This window comes from Protopterus annectens, chromosome 3.part1, assembly GCF_019279795.1.
Source record: "Protopterus annectens isolate FY-2018-M chromosome 3.part1, PAN1.0, whole genome shotgun sequence".
In the NCBI taxonomy this organism is placed as follows: Eukaryota; Metazoa; Chordata; order Ceratodontiformes; family Protopteridae; genus Protopterus; species Protopterus annectens.
The window spans coordinates 321063929-321089359 of record NC_056732.1 but is presented as its reverse complement, the minus strand read 5'-3'; the positions used below and the strand labels follow the sequence as shown (position 1 = coordinate 321089359).

The window sequence follows — 25431 nt, the reverse complement described above, 5'->3', positions numbered from 1 at the left end:
GTAACCAAGACTGCAACAGTGAAGACACTCGAACATATATATTTATGGTAAGTGTACACAACTGTACTATGTTTTTCGTGTTTCACTGTTGCAGTCATTACATTTGGATAGAATCCCAAAGCTATGGTTGGGAGGATGGATTTATACAGCATTAGGACCAGCTATAAGGCCCTGCAGGACAGCAGTGGCAAAGCCAGCTCTGGATTTAGAGAAGAAAGGTAAATGGTAATGTTTGGTGAACGTATGAACTGAGCTCCAGGTAGCTGCTTCTAGAATGTCTCTGGTAGGAACACCTCTGAGAAAGGCTGTAGAAGTAGATGCAGCCCTGGTGGAATGAGATCTGATCCCCTGGGGGATAGCTTTACCATGGTGCATACAGCAGAAACGAATACAGTGGCTTATCCATTTGGAAATAGTCTGCTTTGAAATAGCCTTTCCCTCTGCCCCTGCAGCAAATGCCACCAGTAGTTATTCACATTTTCTTTGAGATTTTGTCCTGTTTAAATAAAATCTAAGTTGTCTGTGTACATCCAATGAATGCAGAATCCGCTCCCCCTTGTTCTGTGGATTGGGAAAGAAAGTTGGCAAATGAATGGTCTGATTAAGAACCACACTGGATACCACCTTAGGCATGAAGAATGGATTTGTCCTGAGAGACACCCTGTCTGCATGAAAAATAATGAAAGGTTCCACTGCCATAAGAGCCTGTAATTCAGAAATCCTTCTATCTGGTGACTGCTGAAAGGCAAGATGTTTTCCAGGAGAGAAATTTAAAGTCTGCAGTAGCAGCTGGCTCGAAAGGAGGGAGAGTGAGTTTTTCCAATACAAAATTGAGGTTCCAGGCAGGGGTTGGAGCTCTCCTGGGTGGTCTTAAGTTTTTGGCCCCTCTGAGATACTGCTTTAGCAGAGGATGAGAGAAGAGGTGAGGTTCTGTGTTGTAATGAGCTGAAATGGCTGAGGCATGGATTTTTATGGAAGAAAAGGACAGGCCCTTGTGAAGCATCTCAGTTAAGTATTGTAAAATCTGAGGAATATCTGCTGTGCTTATTCCTTGTGATTGATTCCAGGCACAGAATATTTTCCATTTGTCAGCATAACATTTTCTAGTACTAGGCCTTCTCGCCTCCAAAATGACGTCCATCACAGGTTTGCTGAGGGATGCTAAGGGTGAATTTAGGTGATTAGCCACGCTGCAAGATTCAAAGTTTGGAGCTGAGTGTGCAGAATTTGGTTGTTCTGCTGAGACAGTAAGTAAGGTGTCTGAGGCAGGTGCCACGGCAGAGGATGTGACACATTGCGCAGGAGTGGGTGCCAGTGTTGGCGAGTCCAATATGGAGCAATCAAAATCATTTTTGGTTTGTCCTGTTTGACTTTTAGTAGAACTTTGGAGAGCAGAGGCAGGGGGGAAAAGCACAATCCGATAGGATTTTCCAGCTGAATGATAGAGCATCCACTTTTCAGGCTTTTTTGTGATGAGTCCTTGTGCAGAATTTGTCCAATTGATAGTTCTGGGGTGAGGCAAAAAGATCTATGTCTGGACTCCCCCATTTGCATGTCAACATGTTGAAAATCCGTGGTTCCAGTTTCCATTCGTGTGGGTCCATGGGATTTCTGCTTAGTTCGTCTGCCAGAGTATTCAGCTTTCCTGGCAGGAATTGGGTTTGTAGTTGTATTTGGTAGGTCAAGGCATGTTCCACAATGCCATGGCTAGTCTGCAAAGGGGGTAGGAGTGTGTACCCCCCTGCTCATTTATGTACACATAACTGTGGTGTTGTCTGTCTTTATCATTAATTGTCCTGGATGAAGGTAGTCCTTGAAGGCTGTCAGTTCATTCTGTACAGCTAGCATCTCTTTCTGATTGATATGAAGGTGCATTTGATTTGGGCTCCATTTGCCCTGAATGCACTTCCCTGCCAGATGAGCCCCCCAAGCATAGTGTGATGCGTCTGTAGTTAGGGTTTGTGCGGCAGGGGGTGGAGTGAATGGCAGCCCCCTTGTTTTGGTGGCAGGCCTCTGCCCACCAAAGGAACTCTAGCTGCAGGCAAGGTATGATTGGAATCATTGTTTCCAGGCTGTGACAATGCTTTTTAAGTACCACTGAAGTTTCCTCATATGCAGTCTTGCATATGGAATTAGAAGAATGCAGGAGGCCATGAACCCCAAGGCTTGCAGAATTTGTCTTGCAGATAGCAGGGTTTTTGTGGCCACCTGTTTGAAGTAAGTTACCAAATTAATTTGCTTTTCTGGCGTAAGGTAAGCCATCTGGGCACTTGTATTCAAGCTTGCACTCAGGAATGTAATTTTTTGAGAAGGTACCAGTTGTGATTTATTTTTGTTTATGGTGTACCCTAGACATGTTAGAACCCTTTTTACAAAAGCCAGATGTTTTAGAAGAATGTCCTTGTTTTCTGCCTGAATTAAGACAATCGTCCAGGTATGGATATATTTGAATATTTCTTTGCCTGCAAAATGCAATTACTGGAGCCAGGGACTTTGTGAAGACCCTGGGCACAGTAGATAAGCCAAAGGACAGTGCAAAGAACTGGTAATGCAAGAAGACTGCTTTGAAGCGGAGGTATCTTCTGTAAGATTCCCTGATTGGGATATTCAGGTAAGCCTCTTTTAAGTCTAGAGTTACCAACCAGGCATCTTTGCCTAGCATAGGAACTAACTGTTGAAGAGTCAGCATCTTGAATTTTGGAATGTCCAGAAATGTGTTTAGAGTAGATAGGTCCAAAATTGGATGCCATGATTTGTCTTTTCTGGGTACCAGGAAAAGTCTTGAATAGAAACCTTGATACTTTTCCTCTTCTGGTACTGGTTGAATAGCCGCCATGTTCATGAGAGATAGTACTTGTTTCTGTGCCTATGCCTACTGATTTGGAGGCAGGTCTGGCCATCCGTTTGGGATTGGCAAAGTGTGGAAATGAAATCTGTATCCCTGGGATACTATATTTAAAACCCATTTGTCCTGGGTTATAAGTTGCCAGTTTCTTGCATGAAGTCCCAAAGGGGTGGCTAAAAGGTAAGTGCTTGGTAAGTGTAAAGGGAAGTCATTGAGACCATAGGGAGGCGCCTTGTTGTTTCCAGATTTGGAGGAGGAGGCACCCCATTGTTTTGTTCTAAAAGTCCCTTGTGACTGAAACCTGGAGCCTTTGGAATGTCTGGGTTTGACTTGAGTGGCTCTCGAAGGAACTGGAAAGGACCAGTTCTTAGTATGCCAGTGCCTACTAAATCTTGGAGATTGCACTTGTAAGAAATCTTTCACAGTTTGCATAGATTTAGCTTTATCTTCCATCTTTTTTAAAACTTCTTCAACCTTATTGCCAAAGAGACAGTCCTGTTGTAAAGGAACATCCAACAATTTTGCTTTAACATGATCAGGCAGAGTTTACTCTTTGAGCCAAGCATGCCTTCTTAGCACATAACCAGTTACAGCAGCCCTGCAAGAGGCCTCCAAAGAATCAAAACCACATTGCAAAGTATGTTTTCCAACTTGTTCAGCTGAATGCAATAAATCCTGTAAATCTTTATTTTCCACACAGTCCGAAATTAATATCATTTTCTATTTAAGCAGTCCTATGTTATGCTGTTGATATTTAAGCATATAAAATTGACAGTTTAAAGCCCTGATTGCCAAGGTTGCAGCAGTGTAAACCTTCTTACACCATCTATCCAGTGCCCTGGAATCTCTATCAGAAGGGGTAGGATTTTTAGCAGTAGAGGGCTTAATGCCCTTGGGACCCAGAGAAATGGTTTCAGGATCTACAATATGATTTTTGAAAAGGAATTTGTGAGAGTCAGGAACCCTGTAGTATCTGTCTGACTTACAAGGAGCCGGAGGCAGAGAATCAGGAGCCACACTAGATTCTGAAAAAACATCATCAACAATGTCTAGAACAGGAGGCATAGCCAAAGGCCTATGCTGAGGAAGAAGAAGAAAATCCCTAAGTCTCTTTTTAGATTCAGAGAAATCCTGACTTTCCCAGTGGAAATGTTCCCTTAAGATATGTAAAGTTTCCCCAAAAGAAAAATCCTCAGGGGGAGAAGCAGAAGGAATGGAATCTTCTGCATCAGAGTCCGCATAAGTAGGTATAGACAAATCCTGTTCATTAGAAGAGTCAGAAGAAATAGAATCCTGTTCAGAAGATTCATAATCAATGTCTTGTCGAGGCCTCTGGGGGGGGTTGGCTACCCCTGATCAGAGTAATTAAATCTTCAGCCATTTTGATCATTTGTTTTTTAGGCATAGGGGCCTGCACATGTGGCCCAGGTGTCGGTTTTTTAGACATAGATTTAGATTTTGGCCTTAGTTTTGAAGATGGTGTAGGTCTAATATACAAATCTGTAGGCCTGAAAACACCCTCAGAAGCGGCTCCAGACCCATCTAAGGTAGAGACATCCGCGGGTTCCATAATTGAAGCATCTCATGGCATACCAGACTCCGAATGGGTCTCAGTAGAGGCCTGCGAATCAGAAGTAGCGGGTTTCAGGGGCTGCAAAAGCACCTCACTGAGTACTGGCAACTGGCTTAGGAGAAGTGTCTTCGTCAGTTTTGGACCTCGACGGCCTGTCTCTGTCTTTTTCTTTGCATTTTTTAGGCATTCCAGAAGTCGGATTGCTAACAGACGACATTTCTGGATAATTAAAGCGTGAGCCAAAATATTTACAAGCAAAAATATACCAACGTTTAACAGTACGTTGATTAAATTTAGCACAAAACCGACAGCAAGGTATGTTGTGGTCAGGGTCTAGGCAAGGAATACAGTACAAATGAAAATCCTTATGAGGTATTTGCTTCCCACAAGTAATGCAATTATTAACTTTTACTGACATCGGTAAGGAGCAAGAAAGTTTCCCCAATGGGGTACTTAGCTTTTAGTTGAAGACTTCGGTTCTGAGACTCGAAAATGAAAATTTCAGGAGTCAGCCGACTGGCCTTGCGAATTGCTTCTGCTTCCGGCACCGCGTGGCAAGAAAGACTGATGTAATGGCATCGGCTACATGTTTTATACCCCTGACGACATGACGTCATGGAAGAAGGGACAGCAACCGATGCAGGACCCAAGACTTTGTTAATCAGGCCGACTGAGGGCAACCTGCCAGCAGATTACACAAATGTAATGACTGCAACATTGAAACACGAAGAACATCTAAACATTTTAATGTGTAGAGTACTTACAAAGTTCCTTCAAGTAATCAAAATAACACTTACAAAACTTACACAAGAACTTGGCCCATCAGAATCTGTATTCGCAACACAGGGCATAATAAGAAGTTATGTACTCACCATAACATTCCATCTGAGTAGGTATCTTCATTTGTCTGCAACCTTTGGGATACGGATCCGATCTCAGATCCGAGCCGGCAACTTCTACCACAGCATAGATCCAAGCTCCTAGCTCCTCCCTTTACCCATAATCCCCTGCCAACCCTGACTGACCTCAGATCAAGTTTGCCCGATATAACAACTGTTACTGTGCCCCGGAAGGGGCTTTATCTAAGACAGATCCTAAACAGAATCATATAGGTCAGGGGGAAGGAGAGGGGGATGGTTGCAGACAAATGAAGATACCTACTCAGATGGAACGTTATGGTAAGTACATAACTTCTTAATCTGAAGTAGGCACTTCATTTGTCAGCAACCTTTGGGACAGAGTCCCCAGCTACCTGAATCCTGGGTGGCAGTTATGGAAGAATATTGCGGAGCACTGCAGAGCCAAAGGACGCCCTACCTCTAGAGACAACATCCAATTTGTAATGGCTGATAAAGGTATGAGATGAAGCCCAAGTGGCTACGGAAAAAATATCATCCAAGGGGACCCTAGATTTAAAAGCCGCAGAAGTAGCGACGGCCCTAGTAGAATGAGCGCGGACTCCCTGAGGTGCAGGCCTTCCCGAACTCTGATATGCTAAGAGGATATAACTAGCTATCCACCATGACAGAGTAACTTTAGAAATTGACTTGCCTAAATTGGTTTTAGCAAAGGAGACAAACAACTGGTCAGATTGCCTATGACCAGCAGTTCGATGAATATAAAAGCGTAACTGTCTGTGCACATCCAAGGAATGCAGTTTGTACTCTCCTTTGTTCTGGTAGTTGGGAAAGAACACGGGAAGATTAATAAATTGATTAATATTAGCTTCCGCAGATACCTTAGGCAGGAAGGACGGATTGATCCTGAGGTAAACTCTATCCTGATGGAAGGCCAAATACGGCGGTTTAACACAGAGAGCCTGAAGCTCAGAGACCCTTTTAGCTGAAGTAATGGCCACCAGGAAGGCCGTCTTCCAAGAGAGGTATTTAAGATCAACCGTAGCCGCCGGCTCAAAATGGGGGCTTGTCAAGGCCTGTAGAACCAAAGATAAATCCTATGGGGGTACTACCTCCCTGACCGGAGGTCTGAGAAGGAAGGTACCCTTGAGGAAAGCTTTACAAAGCTTGGAAGTAATTAGAGGGCCCGATTCATGCCCTACATGATAATGCGAAATCGCTGCTAGTTGAACCTTGACTGTAGAGCAGCTCGCTCCCTGATGAAAAAGGGTAATTAGAAAATCCAAAACCGACGTAAGAGGCACCGTGAAAGGATCTAAGTGATGGTGCTCCGCCCAGATGGAGAAACGTTTCCACTTACTCCGATAGACCCTTCTGGTGGACGGTTTGTGTGATGCTACTAGGATAGCTTTGACTGGTAAGGAGATTCCGGGAGTCCTTATCAGGACTGGAACTGGAGCAACCAAGCCGTCAGCTTGAGGTTGACCAGGTTGGGGGTCGGAAGACCCAGAGGGTGAGTAATGAGATCCGGTAGGGGATCCAGAATCCAGGGTGGATGAATCAGATGAGACCACAGGTACGGGAACCACGTTTGACGAGGCCAGAATGGGGCAATGAGGATCATTTTGCTCCCCAGCCGACTGGCTTTCTGTAAGAGTTTCAGCATCATGGGCAATGGAGGATAAGCGTAAAGGAGACCGGGAGGCCAAGCATGAACTAGAGAGTCTCTCGGGAACTCCCCTTGAGGGGGGATTAGAGCGAAGTAACTATTGCATTTGGTATTTGAAGGAGAGGCAAAAAGATCGCAACAGGGCTGCCCCCATTGGGCAAATATTTGCTTCGCTACTAGAGGATTGAGAGACCATTCGTATGGGGTCAGAATCGAACGACTGAGCCTGTCTGCTAGGATGTTGGACCGTCCCGGAATGTGCGTTGCAATGAGAAAGCGGTTGGTGGATATCGCCCATTCCCACACTCTCATGGCCTCGCGACAAAGAGGATAAGACCTGGTTCCCCCCTGTTTGTTGATGTACCAGACAACTGACATGTTGTCCGTTTGTACCGCAATTGTCCCAATCGGAAGAAGGTTGTGAAGTGCCTGCAACGTCAAAAGCACCGCCCTCATCTCTAGGACATTGATATGCAAGGAGGTCTCTATGTTGTTCCACGTGCCTTGGACCATTCTGCCTGAATAGTGCCCCCCACCCCAGGCGAGAGGCGTCCGTGGTCACTGTGGCGACGGGGGAAAGCATCAAGAATGGTCGTCCCGTGTGAAGGCTCTGGGACTGAAGCCACCACACGAGCGACCCTCTGCATGCCCTGCTTAGGGGAATGGGATGGGACAGGGGGTTGCGAGACAGGGACCATTGCACCTGGAGGGCCCACTGCAGGACCCTCATATTTAGACGGGCTAGGGGCAGCAGAGGAATTGCTGCTGCCATGGACCATAAAGCCCTCAGGATCAATTCCGCCGATGGAGCAGGAAGAATGAGAATGGCCTGAACATGCAACCTCAGGTTCTGAAGCCGATCGGGAGTCAGGAAAGCAAGCATTAGTCTGGAATTCAATCTCACCCCTATGAAATCTATTACCTGAGTAGGAGCCAGAGAGGATTTGGCCATGTTGACAGTCAACCCTACTAGACGTGGAGCAAGACTGAGGAAGTAATCCCTGCCTGAACAGAGCAGATGCCTTGTTGGGGCGATGAGGAGCTAGTCGTCCAGGTACGGAAAGACCTGAATTCCCTGAAGCCTCAGGTGGGCCGCTATAACCGCCAAGACTTTGCTTAACACCCTGGGGGCTGAGGTGAGACCGAAGGGAAGGGCCCTGAACTGAAAGTGACTGGCTCTCAGCCGGAAGTGGAGGAACGTCCTGGAACGTCTGTCCACAAGAATGTGGTAGTACGCATCCTTGAGGTCTATCGAGCACATCCAGTCGTTCTCCCGTAACAGTGGGAGAATAGATTGTAGCGTGACCATCCGGAACTTTTCTTTGGGTACTGCCAGGTTAAAGAGAGAGAGGTCGAGGATGGACCTCAAGTCCCCCGTCTTTTTTGGCACCAGAAAGAACCTGGAGTAAGACCCTGATCCGAGCTGATCTGGGGGGACGGGTTGGATGGCTCTTTTTTGTAAAAGCTGCTGAATTTCTGTAGCAGCTGCCTCCCTCTCATTGGGTGGTACGTCGGGGAGGCTTCTGGTTTTGGGGGTTACAATATAGGGAATTTGGTAACCTCTGGATATGATGCGAAGCACCCAGCGATCCGTTGTTATGGACTCCCACATTGCTAGGTGCCTTGAAAGACGCCCCCCGACTGCCTCCAGAGTGGAGCAGCCGGGCAACCCCTCAGGGGTTCTGCGTGGGCCTCTCAGAGAAGGGTTCTCTGGACCCAAAATTTCTGGGACCCCCTCTGCCTCTAGGGTGGCGTCCTCCCTGTCCTCCTCTGCCACAAGAGGACTGGTTGTCCGGAGCAGACTGGGACTGATGCGATTTCCAGAACCACATCTTCTTCTGACCCTTTTGGTTCTTAGAAAAGGACCTCTGGGGAGCAGAGAAGCGGACTCCGACAGCAGACAACGTCTTCCCATCTTTCTCGCTCTGGACTAAAGTGTCATGAACGGTTTTGCCAAACAATGCAGAACCATCAAAGGGGGCATTCACGAATGACGCCTTAAAGGGTTCCGAGAAGTCACAATGTCGAAGCCAGGTTTGGCGCCTCATTACCAGGCCGGCTCCGCCAGCTCTAGCGGCTCCTTCCATGGCGTGAGACAAGAGTCGCATAGAGGTGTTAGAAACGGAACGTAGAGTGGACATTTGGGAGGAGTACAGCTGCTTGTCCCCTTCCGACATGGACTCTGGGGAGGGAGGCAGCGTATTCTTTTATTAGATCTCGCTGCATCCGGATGACGTGTGCCATATAGTTTAGTGCCCTCATGGAGAAGGTTGCTGAACTGAAGACCCGCTTCCCAAGGCTGTCCATCGCCAGAGACTCCTTGCTCGGTGGGTGGACCGCGGAGCTCTCCTGAGCCAACTCCCTCTTGGTGGCCGCCGCCACCAACATGGCATCCACGGGGGGACCTCTGCTCCAGTGGGTTCTTTCTGCAGGGGGACTCAGGATCCTATCTGAGCACTTGGGGACTGGCTCTACAGTGTCCGGCTCCTTCCAAGCCCTGGTGGAGATAAGGTCCACCAGGGGGTCGAGGGGAGGGGACACCCAAGAGGTAGAAGGACCTGCTTCGAACGCCTCTAGGAATACGGACTCATCAGAGGAAGCCTTGGGGCAGACCACCCTCCCCTAATCCTGAGCATTTCCATGATGTCTCCAAAGGAGACATCCTCGTGGGGTGACCTTGGGGAGCCTTCCCCTTCATCTAAGTCCGTATCTTCCGTAAGGGACTCGGGGGAGTCCACGTGCCTCCTCTTACACTTAGCTTTGTGAGGAACCTCCTCGGGGGGGCTGTCTGAGGAAGTCTCACCAGCAAAGTCACGTTCCAAAGGAACACCCAGAGGCGCTGAAGCAGGCTGCCCCGAAGGCCGCGTGATGGGAGCCTGAACCAGCTGAGAGAGAGTGCAGGAGGGAGCCAAAACCATGACCGGAGGCCCGGATGCACTCAACAGTGCCCTCTCCACCACAGCAAAAGCCGAGGGAGAGCCACTCTCGATAGGATCCGAGAGTCGGCAGCAACTCGGATCCGAAGCGGGGACCGGATCCGGGGCCGAGACCCTCGGATCCGAAGGACCCGTGTGCTCCGACCGGGACGGAGCTGAAGTCACACCGAATCCCTCGGATCCGAAGCTCAGTCCACGGCTCTGAGAGGTCGGATCCGACAAGCTCGAGGGACCAGTCGGAGCCGAAGTAACCAGTACTATCGGCTCCGACCCACACCCGGATCCAAAGTGGCTCGGCTCCGAACCCGGAAAGCGGGTCGGAGAAGGAGCGATTGGAGCAAAAAATGGGGTCGATCTCCCCCCCCGGTGGGGGGGGGGAGGCAAGAGCACTCCCATCTGCAGCTGGGCCTGGATGAACCTCCTCATCATCCAGTCCATGTCTGCATCTGACATGCTAAAAGTGGACCTCGAAGAGGCCACCGAGGCAGACCTAGAGTGCCGCCTCGATGACCTCGACGGGGACCGGGTCTCCTCCTCCCCGGGTCCCGGTGAGAAACAAGGGGACCGGAGCCGAGGAGGAGGTGATCCAGAAGCTCTGGAGGGAGAAGCCTGTTTGGCGGGCCGAGGAGGAGTCCTCGCCCGCCGCTATGGTGCTTCCTTTCCGCTTGAGCCTCCCTCTCCTCCGGAGCTGAAGCGGGAGGTTGAATCCCGACCGGAGGGAGGGAGGCAGGGGTGGCCACCACCGATGGATGGGTAGCGGCCACAGAAGCACCGGAGGCCGGAGCCGAATCCGGGGGCAAAAGGCCCACCAGAATCAGCTTCGACCTCCGGTCATTAAGTGCCCTGCGGTTGAACGCCGCGCAAATCGCGCATCCCAAGGAGAGGTGTTCAACCCCAAGGCACCTAACGCACCGGGTGTGGCCATCTGCCGGTGAAAGCTTATGGCCACACTCGGTGCACTTTGAAAAGATGGCTTTAGGGGCCTCTGACATAGTAGCACAGAAACACACTCACTAGGCCCCTACACACACCACAAACACACACTACGACCAGAGGGCAGGGAGGAAAAATAACCACAAGTTAAGTTAAATTAAATTAAATTGAGAGAGATATAGGGCTATGGGATACCTAAACACTCACTCTCACTCACACGAAGAAAAGGGGAGTAAAATTAGAAAATGTTCTCACAAATCCTCACTAAGTAGCAGGAGCTCGAAATCCAGCTTGTAGCTTGAAGCGCGGCAAACTAGATCTGAGGTCAGTCAGGGTTGGCAGGGGATTATGGGTAAAGGGAGGAGCTAGGAGCTCGGATCTATGCTGTGGTAGAAGTTGCCGGCTTGGATCCGAGATCGGATCCGTATCCCAAAGGTTGCTGACAAATGAAGTGCCTACTTCAGATCTGAAGTTGTTCCACCTAAAACTGGTGTGCAATGTAAAGGTTAGGAATGCATTAGATATGCGTATAAGGAATTCAAGAATATGACATCTAGCCTAATCACTCTCAGTTAAATGGACAGCTAGACAAAACTATCAAAAAAAAAAAAAAGAATTTCAGTAGAAAGAGCAGTGACAATGCCTTTGATGCTACCATATCACAATTCTGTAATACAGAAATACTCATTTGTCAGAACTCAGCTTCTAACCAGCTCAACTGCTAAAGGACAGAAAGCGTAAAAGCATACTACTTCAACCACATCAAAAACGCCTAAAAATTAACACAAAATAAAGCAAACTATAGATATACTGCCAGAGTATCACTGACATGCTTGACGTAAGTTAAGAATACAACTAGGGGACATTTTGAAGCCAGGAAAATAATCAGTTGGTCTAACAAATGAACCAAGACCCTATTATTTATGAGTAATACGGAAAAGTACACAGTCCGAATCACAGACAACTCAATAAGCCAAAACTGGCAAAGGCCAGGAAAAGTAAACAATCAGAACTACTGCAATCACTGCTGTGATTAAAAAAAAACACAGACTGTCAGAACTGTGAAAGCCAAACGCTGTGGAAAAAAGCTATTCAAACTGCTCCTCCAAGAAAACTTATAATGCAGCAAAACTGCCTCAAAATTCAAATAAGATGGACGGAAAGAAGAACTTTATTAAACATTCTAGCTTAGGCAGATAGGTGAAGAAAAGTACAACTATATAAGTTGAACTTACCATAACAGAGGTTCATAGGTTCATACTAGGCTATCTGCCCTAGGGCATTTATAAGCCTAGCCAGAATGTGTTTGGCTTTCGCCACCCATTTTAAATTTATTTTGCTATGCCCTTTTTCGAGGTTAGTATACTGTGCCTCTGTCTAACAGTGACACAGAAGTGATACCCGGGGTAAACATACGATCTCCCATCCACTCATCAAGATTCCTCTTGAAGAGAGTCAATGAGGGACTCTGCCTAACCTGGATTGGGATTTTATTCCAGAGTGAAGGGAGCCTCTGAGTTATGAATCTGTCCCTCCAGCATGTCCTATTTATTTCAGTGCTGAGGTTCAAGTCTCTCGAGTGCGTAGCTCGATGGTATTTGGATTTTCTGAGGTGCAGCATGTCCATTAATTCCGGGTTGGACATGGCTTTATACGTCAGGCACAGATCGCTTCTGAACAGGCGGTATGCCACTGAGTAGAGCTGGAGTTTCTTTAACCGGGCAGCATATGGCATCTGTTTGAGCACTTTGATCCTCTTGGTGAGGTACTTTTTGGGTCTTTCCAGTTGCTGCAGGTGTTTGATAGATCACTGCTGGAGTAACCTTAGCTACATGGGCTATATCCTCCCAAGAATATAACAGCTGGCAGCTTCCAAAGCTTCAGGCCACTTTCCATGTGCCCAAACTATCAAACAGCCCGATAGGCGCTAACTAAAAGACAAGTTTGGGTGCAAAGCCCTGAAGAGCTTTCCTGCCAGCACAGAGAGGCAGCCTGAGGCCTGAAAGACAATGCTAAGAATAACAAGACAAAAATATGTCGACACCCTAGCATTCAAAAAAAAAAAAAACACCAAAAATAGGGTGTGGAGGGAGCAGCTACTGCAGCAGTTATCATTTGAACATTTACAGTTATGGTAAGTTCAGCTTAAACAACTGTACTGTCTTCTTCAAATTGATCACTTCTGTACTAGCCATAGCTATATGGATAGATTACCATAGCCAACTACATTTGGGAGGAGGAAGGAGAAGGGTCCAGGAGCCCCTGGAGAATGGTACTAGCAAAACATGTTCAAGACCTAGAGAAAGAATCAAGCTTACAGTACTTTGTAAAAGTATGCACAGTGGACCAAGTAGCAGTTTCTAGAATATTTCTTAGAATCCAACCCTTTCCAAAAAGCCACAGATGAAACCCAGGTCCTGGCAGACTGGGAGTTGACCCTATCTGGAATACATTTGTCATGGTGAGTATAACAAAATGTAATAACATTAGCAATCTTTTGGAAAAGAATACTTGTGTAAGAACTTACCATAACTGCAGATATCCTTCTCTTCCATGTTGTAGTACTCATAATTGTAGGGAGGTTGCTGCATGCAGCAGTGGACATCTGGCCAGTATACCAAAGTCGTAGGGGGGAGGGGTACATGCGACATTTGATGTCAGAGCCATAAATCGACGTTGGCTATAAATTGACTTCTGCACATACCCACTTCAGAATGGGACTATCGCATAGAGTAGTACCCCTGGAAGCAAGGAAGAGGAAAGAAGAAGCTTTTCAGACCCACATGTACGACCAGGCCAAGGGATACCTCATGGAGGCATATGCCTGATGCTGAGGTTTGGTAGATGGAGAGAAATCTGTCTCTTCAGGTGGATAAACAGGAAGAGAGGAGGGTAGGAGGTTGGTACTGAATATTACAACATATTCTACGCCCTTCTATTCTCATGTTGCAGTATTCATAACTGTAGGGAGAGTACCAAACCTTTAGGTATGAGCCTGAGAGGAAGGATGAGATCCCTGGTCAACAAGGCCATGTAGAATGCACCTAGCAAACTCACGTCTGGCCCTAGAAGCCAAATCTAGTTTGTAATGCCTGGTAAAGGTATGGACTGATGACCAGGTAGCCAGCTTCTAGGATGGAAGCACAGTCTACCCCCTCCCCCTGAAGAAAGCAGCTGAGGAAGCAGCTGCCCTAATGGAATGAGCCCCCTCTCACACTTTCAGATAGCGCTTTACCATGAAAGGAGTAGCATGCAGAGATAGCCTTAGATATCCATGAAGAGATAGTCCGTTTAGAGACTGCCTTCCCCAAGGCCCTTGGGTGAAAGAAGACAAACAGCTGGTCAGACAATCTAATGGGTTTAGTCTTGTCGAGATAATACCTGAGTTGTCTGTGGATATCATTGCTAGAATCTTCTTGTGTTTTGACTGAGAGTGCTTCTCAAACAATTTGGAAATATAGAGCTGGTAAGAATATTATTTGGCACTTTAACTGTTTCACTTTAACTGTTCAGAGCTCTGCACTGTCTTTATTTTTGCTTGACTGAATTATTTATATATCTGCTGGCAAAATTTAGTTTTCTGATTTTGATGACCCCCCCCCTCCCCATTGCTGTTATGTTCTTAACGTTGGTAAAACTGGTCTAACAGCTTTTCTGTTATCTGATTGTCTCAAGGCTTAGCGTCTGCTTTGCTGGTATAAAAATATTACCATTTTGTAAATTCCTGCATATCATTGCTATAATCTCTGTGGTCTGACTGAGAGTACTTCTCAAACAATCTGGAAATATAGAACTGTTAGTACAATTTTTGCAATTTAACTGTTCAAAGTTCTGCACTGTCTTCATTTTTGTTTGACTGAATTGTTTATATATTTGCTGGCAGAAGTTAGTTTTCTGAACTTTCTGAAACTCCCCAGCCCTATTGCTGTTGTGTTCTTAAAGTTGGTGGCTTTTGCAGTTGCCCACCCCTACTGTAAATCTGATCTGGGACACTCCTCCCAGTCCAATCTCTTTAGTTCATTCTACCTAATACAGAGATCATTTGGGAAGGACAAACCCCTTACTTCCTTAACCTTGAATTATCTTCTGTTCCCGCTGTCTCCTTTTTTACTTTATTAAAAAAAGACACTTTACTCACCTGCTTATATTTTCTAATCTGTGTTTCTTCCTGGCGACTCTGTTACTTCATCTTGCTTTGCTTTTTCCTGCTACTTGCTGCCTGTTCTCTAAAGTGTTCAACTGCATCTTTTCTGTTGCATTTATTACTGCTTGTTTATAGCCTGTCTAAACTGTTAAATGTTATTCTAAGCTCTTAGTTTTGGTTTAAGCACTTGGGCTTTAGGCCCACCCCTTAGCTTTCCCTGGCCTTTCTCCCACAGATTCTGACAAATATGGATGGACAATATCCTACAGTTTCTCCTGCCAGTCTGGTTGATATGGGCATCCTGACACAGTGTAGCAACTACGTCATGTACATGGACAACCATTTACTACTACCGCCTAGGAACACAATTTGTGAGAGGTGCAATTACATTAGGAACCTACAGTCCAAGCTTTCTCCCCTCAAGCCAGTATATCTGGCACCGAAAAGGTTGTCAATACAATCACTTCACCTCAAACACCACCCATACCTACATATGCAGAAGTCCTCCACATAAACATACCCAAACAAAGGAGACCTCCAAGGCAAAAACACACGCAATCTCCACAGCCCTCCACACCACATACCATGCATAGTCCACCCTCCTGTGCCTCATAGCCACTAAGGCTTCGCCATAAACCCAACATATTAGTCATAGGAAACTCCATTGTGAAACACAGAGATGTGCCTCTCACCAGGCTGGGTAAGTAGAAAGTCACGGTTAGTTTTCTGTCAGGTGCCAGAATCAGCCATATCACATACACACTCAAGTCTCTCAACAACAGGTACTGTTATGAGTCTGTCATAGTCCATGTTGGCATGAATGACTTGAAATGTACCTCTCTGGGCTACATGAAGAAACACATGATTGAGTTCACTGATTATGTGTCCCAGGCAGTTATGCCCCTAGCCTTAAACAGCATTTTGCCATCACCCAGAATGATGCCTCAATGCAAACAGAAAATGTCTGTGAAAAATTAATTATCAAGGTGCTGCTTAGTGTGCTGAAACTGAAGTCTTCTTACGACACTAAGTCTTGTTGGCTGGGTTCTGCTGAAATCAAAGTCTAGTTATAGTTGCATTAACAGTCTGTTGCACACAGAAACTTGCAGAATGTACACTGATGAAAGAATACATTTTGCAGCACAACACTCTTACTTCAAGAGCAGTAACTAATAAATAACTTATTATTTTAACAAATCACATGGACTACTGTTGCAGCTTTAGTTACACTGTACCACTTTACTTCTCGAGAAGCATAGAAGATAATTCTCCTGTACATTACCTTGGAACAAGTGTGTTCCTACCAAAATACCTCTAACAATTTTACCTGCTACAGTCTTTTTATAGTGTTTTTAGATCCTGTTTTTCTTCTTGGTATTCTAGTTTGGACTTTGTATGGAAACATCTGTTTGGTGATGTTCGCAGGAAAGCTTGTAAAATAATTGTTTTCCATCCTGTAGCGAAACAATGCTGATATTGTCTTTAAGAAAACATCTTGTGGGATGATGCTGACTTGATAAAAGCATGTCCATTCAAATGTCGTTGCTTGACGGTGTAAGAAAACAGTTAGTTATGTACTCACCATAACGATCGATGTATGTGGTCCATCTCGCCTACATTCATTACTGATGGGTTCGGAGCCGAGAATCGCGGCGAACTATTTTTTCTAGCACGAAGTCTCTAACTGGCTGGGCTAACTCGGTATCCCAGAATGCACCTTGCCCCAACCCCCAGATCTTGTTTGCATACATCACAATCACTCCACATACACAAACCTCACTAAGAGGAATATCGTCAACCAGGAAAAAGGAACAAATAACCAATTTTGAAGGGTCTCAGAGCAATTTTCCTCCAAATCCTTCAGGAAGGGGGCAGGTGGGAGGGTACGTAAGAATGTAGGGGAGATGGACCACATACATCGATCGTTATGGCAAGTACATAACTAACTGATGTTATGTGGTCCTATCTCGCCTACATTCATTACTGATGGGCAGCGTCCCTAGCACCTCTAACCCGGGAGGCTCATAGGAAAATACTCCTGAGAACCGTGGAACCAAAGGAAGTCCGGCCTCTAGACGTCACGTCCAGCTTGTACTGAGAGATAAAGGTGTGATGAGAAGCCCAGGTGGCCGCTGCACAAATATCGTCCAAGGAAAGCCTGGCATGATACGCTATCAAAGTCCAGACTGCCCTGGTGGAATGAGCTTTAACTGGGAATGGTAAATTTCTGCCTGCTGATGAATAAATAAAGGAAATGCAATCCTTAATCCACTTAGAAATTGTGCACTTGGAAACAGGGCCACCCATTCTATTCTCTGAAAAGGACACAAACAATTGATCCGATTTCCTTACATGTTTCGTCCAGTGTAAATAGAATCTCAGTTGTCTATGCATCCAATTGATGAAATTTGAACTCTGCTTTGTTGGAGAAGTTTGGAAAAAACATTGGTAACTCAATGGATTGGTGGAGGCTAAAAGTGAAAGACACATTAGGAAGGAAAGACGGATTAAGTCTCAAGGATACCCTGTCCTTATGGAAGATCAAATACGGGGGTTTAATGGACAACGCTTGAAGTTCTGATACTCTTCTAGCCGAAGTGATGGCAACCAAGAACGCCGTCTTCCAAGATAAGAATTTTAGTTCGCAAGTAGCAGCCGGCTCAAAGGGCGGAGAAGTGATGGCTTGCAACACCAGATTTAAATCCCATGGCATGACGGGTTCTGACACAGGAGGGCGAAGTAACCAGGCTCCTTTCAAAAAGGCCTTACAAAGTTTATGGCCCATAAGAGTGGGCTCGTAGGATACATGGAAGTTAGAAAGGGCCGCCAGCTGCACCTTAATGGTCGAGGGAGTGGAGCCCTGTCGGAAGAGCATAGCTAAAAAGTCTTAAGACCGCCGATACAGGGGCTGTGAAAGGGTCCAGACCTTGGGCCTGAGCCTAGATGGAAAATCTCTTCCATTTGTTGGAGTAAATTCTTCTGGTGGAGGACTTGTGAGACAATGATAGGATATGCACCACCTCAGGAGAAAGGGAATGTAGTCTAACTAATGATGGAAGTGGAGCAGCCAGGCTGTCAACCTGAAGGACAGTAGGGAGGGGTGGGACTGTCCCGATATGTGAGTCAACAGGTCTGGCACTGGATCCAGAGTCCAAGGACCGTCCACTGTGTACTGCTAAAGAAGGGGGAACCAGACTTGGCGGGGCCATTGTGGGGCAATTAGAATCATCTTGCTTCCCAAGTATATGGCTTTCTGAATCACTCTTGGTAACAGAGGAAACGAAGGAAAAGCACAGAGCAGACCGCGAGGCCAACCGTGGACTAGTGCGTCCTTGGGTGACTCCCCCTGTGGGGGGATCAGGGTGAAGTAGTTGCTGCATTTGGCATTGAAAGGGCTGGCAAAGAGATCGCAGCAAGGCTGACCCCACCTGCTGAAGATCCGATTCGCAACTCGGTCATTCAGAGACCACTCGTAAGGCATAAGGATAGCTCTGCTTAGCCTGTCTGCTATCATGTTGGACTTTCCCGGAATGTGCGTTGCCACTAGAAACCGTTGGGAAGACACTGCATAATGCCACACTCTCATGGCTTCTCTGCAAAGGGGATAAGACTTGGTTCCTCCTTGCTTGTTCAGGTACCACACAACCGACATGCTGTCCGAGTGAATTGCAATCGTTCCCCGGGGAAGAGAGCTCTGGAGTGCTTGCAACGCTAATAGCACCGCTCTCATCTCTAGGACACTGATGTGTAAGTGTACACGTGATCCTGCCACGTACCTTGGACCATTCTGCCCAGATAATGCCCCCCCACCCTATCTGGGAAGCGTCCGTGGTCACTGTGGCAGCAGGAGACAAAGGAACTAGATTCCTCCCCTTGTCCAGGTTGGAGGAACATAGCCACCAATGGAGATCCTGTCTGCATTATTCCATGAGGAAATTGGATGAGAGAGAGGGAATTTTTGAAAGGACCGCTGGACTGAAAGGAGCCACTGGAGGATCCGCATGTGTAGCCTGGCTAAAGGCACTAGCATGATGGAAGCCGCCATGGATCCCGATAGCTGAAGAACTAATCTGGCTTGGACCTTCTTGAGGGGCAACAAAGCTAGAATTTGAGATTGCAGCACTCTTATCCTTTCTAGAGGTAGATAGGCCCTCATTTGAACAGAGTCTAACTCTGCGCCTATAAATACAACATGCTGTGAGGGCAGCAAGGCAGATTTTTCCCAGTTTGATGTAATTCCTAGCCTTTGGAAAAAGGTTATGGTAGCCTCCCTGGCTCGAATGAGGAGATGCCTGGTGGGGACGGTAAGGAGCCAATCGTCCAGGTAAGGAAACACCTGGAATCCTAGACGTCTCAGGTGAGCTGTCAACCACTGCCAAACACTTGGTAAACACCCTGGGGGCTGTGGTGAGACCAAAGGGCAGGGCACGAAACTGGAAATGACTGGCTCCCAGCCGGAAGCATAAATGATTCCTGGATGCCTTGTTCATCTTGATGTGATAATAGGCATCCTTGAGGTCGATGGAGCACATACATACTCCCTCTCCCAGCAATGGGAAGATGGACTGAAGAGTGACCATTCAGAATTTGGACTGCAGGACGTAATGATTCAATCGGCTGAGATCCAGAATGGGTCTCAGGTCCCCTGTTTTTTTCGGCACCAAAAAGAGTCTTGAGTAAGTTCCTGATCCGATCTGGTCTGAGGGGACCGGTTGGATGACTCCTTTTTCTAGCAGCTTTGATATCTCTAGTGCTGCTTGATCCCTTTGACTGGGTGGAACGTCCAGGATTTTTCTGACTGGGGGAGGGGGTGAAGTAAAGGGAATGGTGTAACCTCCGGTAATTATTCGAAGCACCCATCGATCCTGGGTGATGCTCTCCCAGGCTTGAGGGCGCCTCGAAAAACGGCCCCCGACTGGCTCCGGAATAGCACAGTCGGGGAATCCCTCAGGGATGCTGATGTGAAGATCCGCGAAAGGAGTTGCGGTCTCCCAAATTGCGGGGGCCTCCTCTGCCCCTAGAACGGCGTCTTCCAGAGTAATTCCCCCCTCCTCTGCCTCTGGAGGGGGGCTCACCATGAGTGGCGGGGAAAGACTTTTGCTGACTTTTTGAACCATATTGTCCCTCCTCTGTGAGTCTTGGGATAAGGGCTAGAGGGAAGAGAAAAATGGGCTCCTACGGCAGATAATGTCTTGCCCTCCTGCTCACATCTGGTGAGAGTGTCTTTCACTTTGGGTCCGAAAAGAGAGGACCCATCGAAGGGGGTATCAGTGAAGGAAGACTTGAAGGCCTCCACGAAGTGACACAGGCGCATCCAGGCTTGCCTCCTAAGAGCCAAACCTGAACTAGCTGCCCTACTCGCCCCCTCGGCTGCATAAGATATGAGCCTCATGGACGAGTTGACAATGGAACCAAGAGTAGACAACTGGGCGTTAACAGTCTGCGCTACCACCTCAGGCATGTAACCCGCCAATGTATCTCCCAACTCTATGAGGAGATCTCTCTGGAGCCGAATAAAGTGACAAAGGTAATTCAGCGACCACAGTGTAAAGGTCGCTCCCATACCGATCCATACTCCTGGACTCCTTGTTAGGAGGATGGACAGAAGAAGAAGCCGCTGCAACTTCCTGCTGACTGACTGACTGACGCCACCACCATGGCATCTACGGGGACCCCTTTTGTCAAGAACTCTTTCCCTGGGGGAGCAGACAGGAACTTATTCGGACCACTGGGCACCGGTTCCACGGAATCAGGGTGCTCACACACCCTTCGACAAATCAGGTCCAAGAGTTCATCGAAGGGTGGAGACACCCAGGAGGCGGAAGGTTGAGCTCCGAAGGCCTTGAGGAATACCGACTCCTCCTCAGAGGGGGACTTGGAAGGCCAGTCGCCTCTCTGCCTCAATATCTCCAGGATGTCAGAGAAAAAGACATCATCGGAGGATGACTTAGGGGACGCCTCTGCATCCTCGAGGTTGGTATCGGAGGTGATGGACTCGTCTTGGGAGTCTATGTGTTTCCTCTTGCACAACTTCTTCCTGGGAGGCTCCTCAGGCACAGACTCTGAGTGGCCCTCGGAAAGTTGGGGACCACTCATGGGGGTGTCCTCAGGCCTTCGAGCTCCGCTGTCCACAGACAGGGGGGCATCAGAGGCTCTGGCCGGGGTGTATGGGGACGGAGTGACAGATTCAAGTGATGTCACTGACGACCTGGCCAGTGCGCTCCTCATGGCCTCGAAGGTGGGCCCCCTAGACTCCGAGGACTGACCCGTCTCCGAGACCACAACCGGGGTCGGGGTCCCCCTAGCCAAAGCCCCGAGAGGGAGGCTCGGAGCCGACAAAAGTCCCGATGCATCCCCCTCGGGCCCGACCAAGGAAACTTGAGTGCCGAAACCAGATGACGGAACCGAAATGGTTGGAGCCGACATCGCAGATAAACCCAGAGGTATTGGAGCCGGCGCAAGGACATCACTCGGCGCCGAGCACTCCGGCTCAGACGACACAGAGGTGCTCGGAGGAGGAATCATCGGTACCGACAAGGGGGCAGGCTCCGTAGCCGACTGGGTCGGAGCCGAAAACAATTTGGCTAACACCGGCGACTGAAGGAGCCTCTGGACCACCCTATCCACATCCAAATCAGACAACCTCGATGATTTGGAGGAAACTGAAGGAGATGGGGATCTCCTACCTATGGACTCCTGCCTAATACTGGGTGACCGGTTCCGAATTGGCTCCAAAAAGATGGGAGCCGAGGTCGACTCCAGTACCACAGATACCTCCTCCTCCAAGGACAATGAAGCCGAGGAGGCAGTATCCAAAACAGATAGCTTGTCCTGCGGCTCTGAAGCCAAAGGAACTGAGGAGGTAGTAACTACTTTCAAAATCTTCTCCTGGGGCTCCGAAGAACTAGATGGAGCCAGAGATCTTTTCTTAGTTCTGGTAGATTTAGACTTGCCAGTAGAAGAAGCAGACTCTAGATTCTCTTCAAAGGAGGGCTTAACTAGGCCCTTCAAAATTAGTTTATTTTTCCTTTCCTGCAGCACCCTAGAGCTAACGGAATGGCAGACACTGCATGACTCTTGTAGGTGAATCGCACCAAGGCAATAAACACAGATGGCTTGCCCATCTGTAATCGACATTTTATAAGCACATTTAGAGCATTTTTTAAACCCAGAGGGTTTATGCTCCTTCGACATGTCAGACAAAAAAAACCAAACACTCAACAACTAACAGTAGGAAAGGCGGGAAACACTACTGGACACAGGAACTCTAACTTAAACGTTCCCTAGGGAAAAGGAACCAACAAAACAAGCTACAGAACGATTTACGACTGAGAAGACTAGGTCCCTCTAAATTAAACGGGCCTAGCCCGCCAAACACAAGGGAAAACCACACACACTCTCCAAAAATTAAACCGAACAGGCTCAAACACACAAAAAACACAATATAGCTATGAAAATAGCTTTTTTTATATAAAGGAGAAGTACAAAACTTTAGAAAGTTTAGTAAAGGTGTACTTAGCCACAGCCAAGCGCGAGACCAAGTCCTAACTCACCGAGCGGCAAACGAGATCTGGGGGTTGGGGCGAGGTGCATCCTGGGATACCGGGTTAGCCCAGCCAATTAGAGACTTCGTGCTAGAAAAAAATAGTCGGCCGAGTCGGAGCCGATTCTTGGCTCCGAACCCATCAGTAATGAATGCAGGCAAGATAGAACCACATAACATCATGTCTTTAAGGAAACATATGGCAAAAACAACTACAGATTGTTTTTTCTGTTAAAAGCATGTCCATTCTTTAAGGAAGCAGGTCAAGTTCCTTGCTGACATTGTGAAACGCATTAAGAACTGTTTTTTTGTTTGTTTTTTTATATTTTTGCTGAGTCTGTAAGGAAACATGTCCATTAAGCAGATTCCTTATTTTTCAAAGCACAGACATTTAGTATGGATGCTAATTACATATTGCTAAACTATTTCTACATTTAAGCAAGCTTTATTTTATACCCTATTTATTTTGCATATTTGTAGCAAAATTACTTTCAACCTTAATACACTCTAACAGATTGACTTTAACAATTGGCTTAGTTTCTGGTGTCATTTCAGGGGGATCGAGTACCTAACAGCCTGTTAAGATATGATTGACAGGCCACGATGCTTTGCCAGAGATGGTCTGCATCTGTCTCACCTAGGCTTCAGGCTTCTGGCAAAGGCTCTTGCTTCCCCTATAGTGCCTTTTTCAGGAAAAGTGATGAGATTAAAACTACCAACATAAAAATTTCAACAAAACACAAATTAAAGGTCATACTGCTAAATGCTAGGAGTCTAAACATGAAACTGCACTCATTGCAAGCATTCGTAAACCTGAAAAATAATGACATCTGTGCAGTCACAAGCCTGGTTCAAAGCTGCGGAGAGCACTTCAGCCTTACCTGGTTACTAATTCTATCATACATTCAGATCCTCAACTGTGGACAGTAAAGCCAAAGGAGGTGGAGTTTCAATATATGTTAAATACATACATACCTCCAAGCTGGTCAAACATATGATGCACAGTAGACATTCCAGGTTCAGTTAACCATTGACAACACCCCTACTCAAATCACAGCTAGCTACCAACCCCCAAATCTGACTCAAGATGCCCAATCCACCTATTTGGTCCTGTTCGAATCTATCATAATTCAACCCTTTACCCTGATCCTGGGTGACTTTAACTTCCCAAACACAGACTGGAAGAACTACTCATGCCAGAACATAAATGCCAAGAGATTCCTTGATTTTGTCAATGCAAATGCCTTGGAACAGCTAGTCGATACCCCCACAAGAGGTGATAATATCTTGGACTCTATATTAACCAACATGAGTAACCACTGCAGCATCCATAAAGTACCATCCTCCCTGCTAAGAGCCAACCACAAAGTGGTCACTTTCATAGTCACCATCTCCTCCAACCCCCCCAGCTAGGATCAGACATAAAAACTTCTCCAAGGCTGATTACAGCCTCCTGAGGGATGGTATAAACAGCTTCACAGCCCCTTCCCCCTCTATAGGAACTGGCACCAATATCCAAAACTACACCAAAGCACTATACGAGTATTTATATAGATGCATGGAATCAGAAATACCCAACAGTACTAAATCATCCTCCATAAGGAAGAGTAACAAAGAGTAAACCTGTCTGGTGGACATCTGCAATAAATAAAACTCTATAACAAAAGGAGAAAATTGCTGTCCAAGACCAAGAAGGAGCAGGTGCCCAATTGGAAACATTGTCTCCTTAACCTGAACAAGCAAATAACAGTACTAGTAAAATCCTCCAAAGCAAACATAAGAGTCCAAATTGGCCACCTCTACTAGAGACAATCATAAGGCCTTCTTCATATGTCCCTAACCTCAAAGGAAGCACCCAGATCTGTTCAGAACTGGTGGTCAAGGACACCACATATACAATGCCATAGATATAGCAAACTTGCTGGCTGACAGATTCAACGAAAACTTTACCACTCTGTCCCCCCTATCAGTAAATCAGGACATCCCCAGTACCTGCACCCTTCCCATTATTTCTAGGAAACAGGTCATCACTGCTCTCTCAAAGGCAAAAAATACAGGATGCATCCTACGTGAGCTGAGGCAGGAACTTGCAGCACAATTAGGCACCCTATTCAATCAAAGGTGGAGCGTTCACCGAACGGGAAATTACAGACCCATCAGCCTAACTAGCCTGATCTGCAAGGCCTTGGAATGGATTATCATGGACCTCATTAACAAGGACACTGGCAACCTCCACACATTTGATCCCACACAGTTTGGCTTCATCAAGGAGAAGTCATGTCTGCTAAATCTGGTCAACTTCTTTGAGACAGCCACCAAAGCCATAGACAAGGGGAAGACAGTGCACACCGCCAACCCTGACCTAGCCAAAGCTCCTTTGAGACTATTCCCCACTCCGGCATAAAAGACAAACTCCTCAACTAGGCATCAATCCATATGTTACCAGATGAGTAGCAAACTGGCTCACTGATAGAACCCACATAGTCAAAATAGGGCAAGCCACCTCAAGCTTTAACAAGTGTCGTACCACAGGGTTCAGTCTTGCGGCCTCTGTTATTTGGGATGTACTTTTCTGAGGTGCAGGCCAAAAGCAGTGGGCTATGGCTGACCAAGTTTGCAGATGACTGCAAGCTGGGTGCTGTCATCAGTTGCCCTAGTGATGTGGACATCCTCTAAGAGGGTCTCACTCAGACAAATGACTGGTACCAGAAACATGGCCTCAAGCTGAATATAAAAAAACGCATCATCATCCCCTTTGGGGAGAGTGATGTCCTCACAAATTATCACATTAATAACAATGTCCTAATCAGTCGTGAGGGATTTGGGCACCCAGGTTGACAGCAGCCTGACTTTTGACTGCCATGTTGCTTCCTTTGTACGGAAAGCCTTCTACATTGCCCACCTCATAAGTAAGGGTATCTCGTCCAGGGT

The 25431-nt window shown here is 46.9% G+C and overlaps 1 protein-coding gene across 1 annotated transcript in view; it reads right to left on the bottom strand.

Moving 5' to 3' along the window:
• Nucleotides 1–25431, bottom strand: part of DAZL (deleted in azoospermia like) — a 2235938-nt gene that overhangs the window by 953805 nt on the left and 1256702 nt on the right. The window lies entirely within an intron of this gene.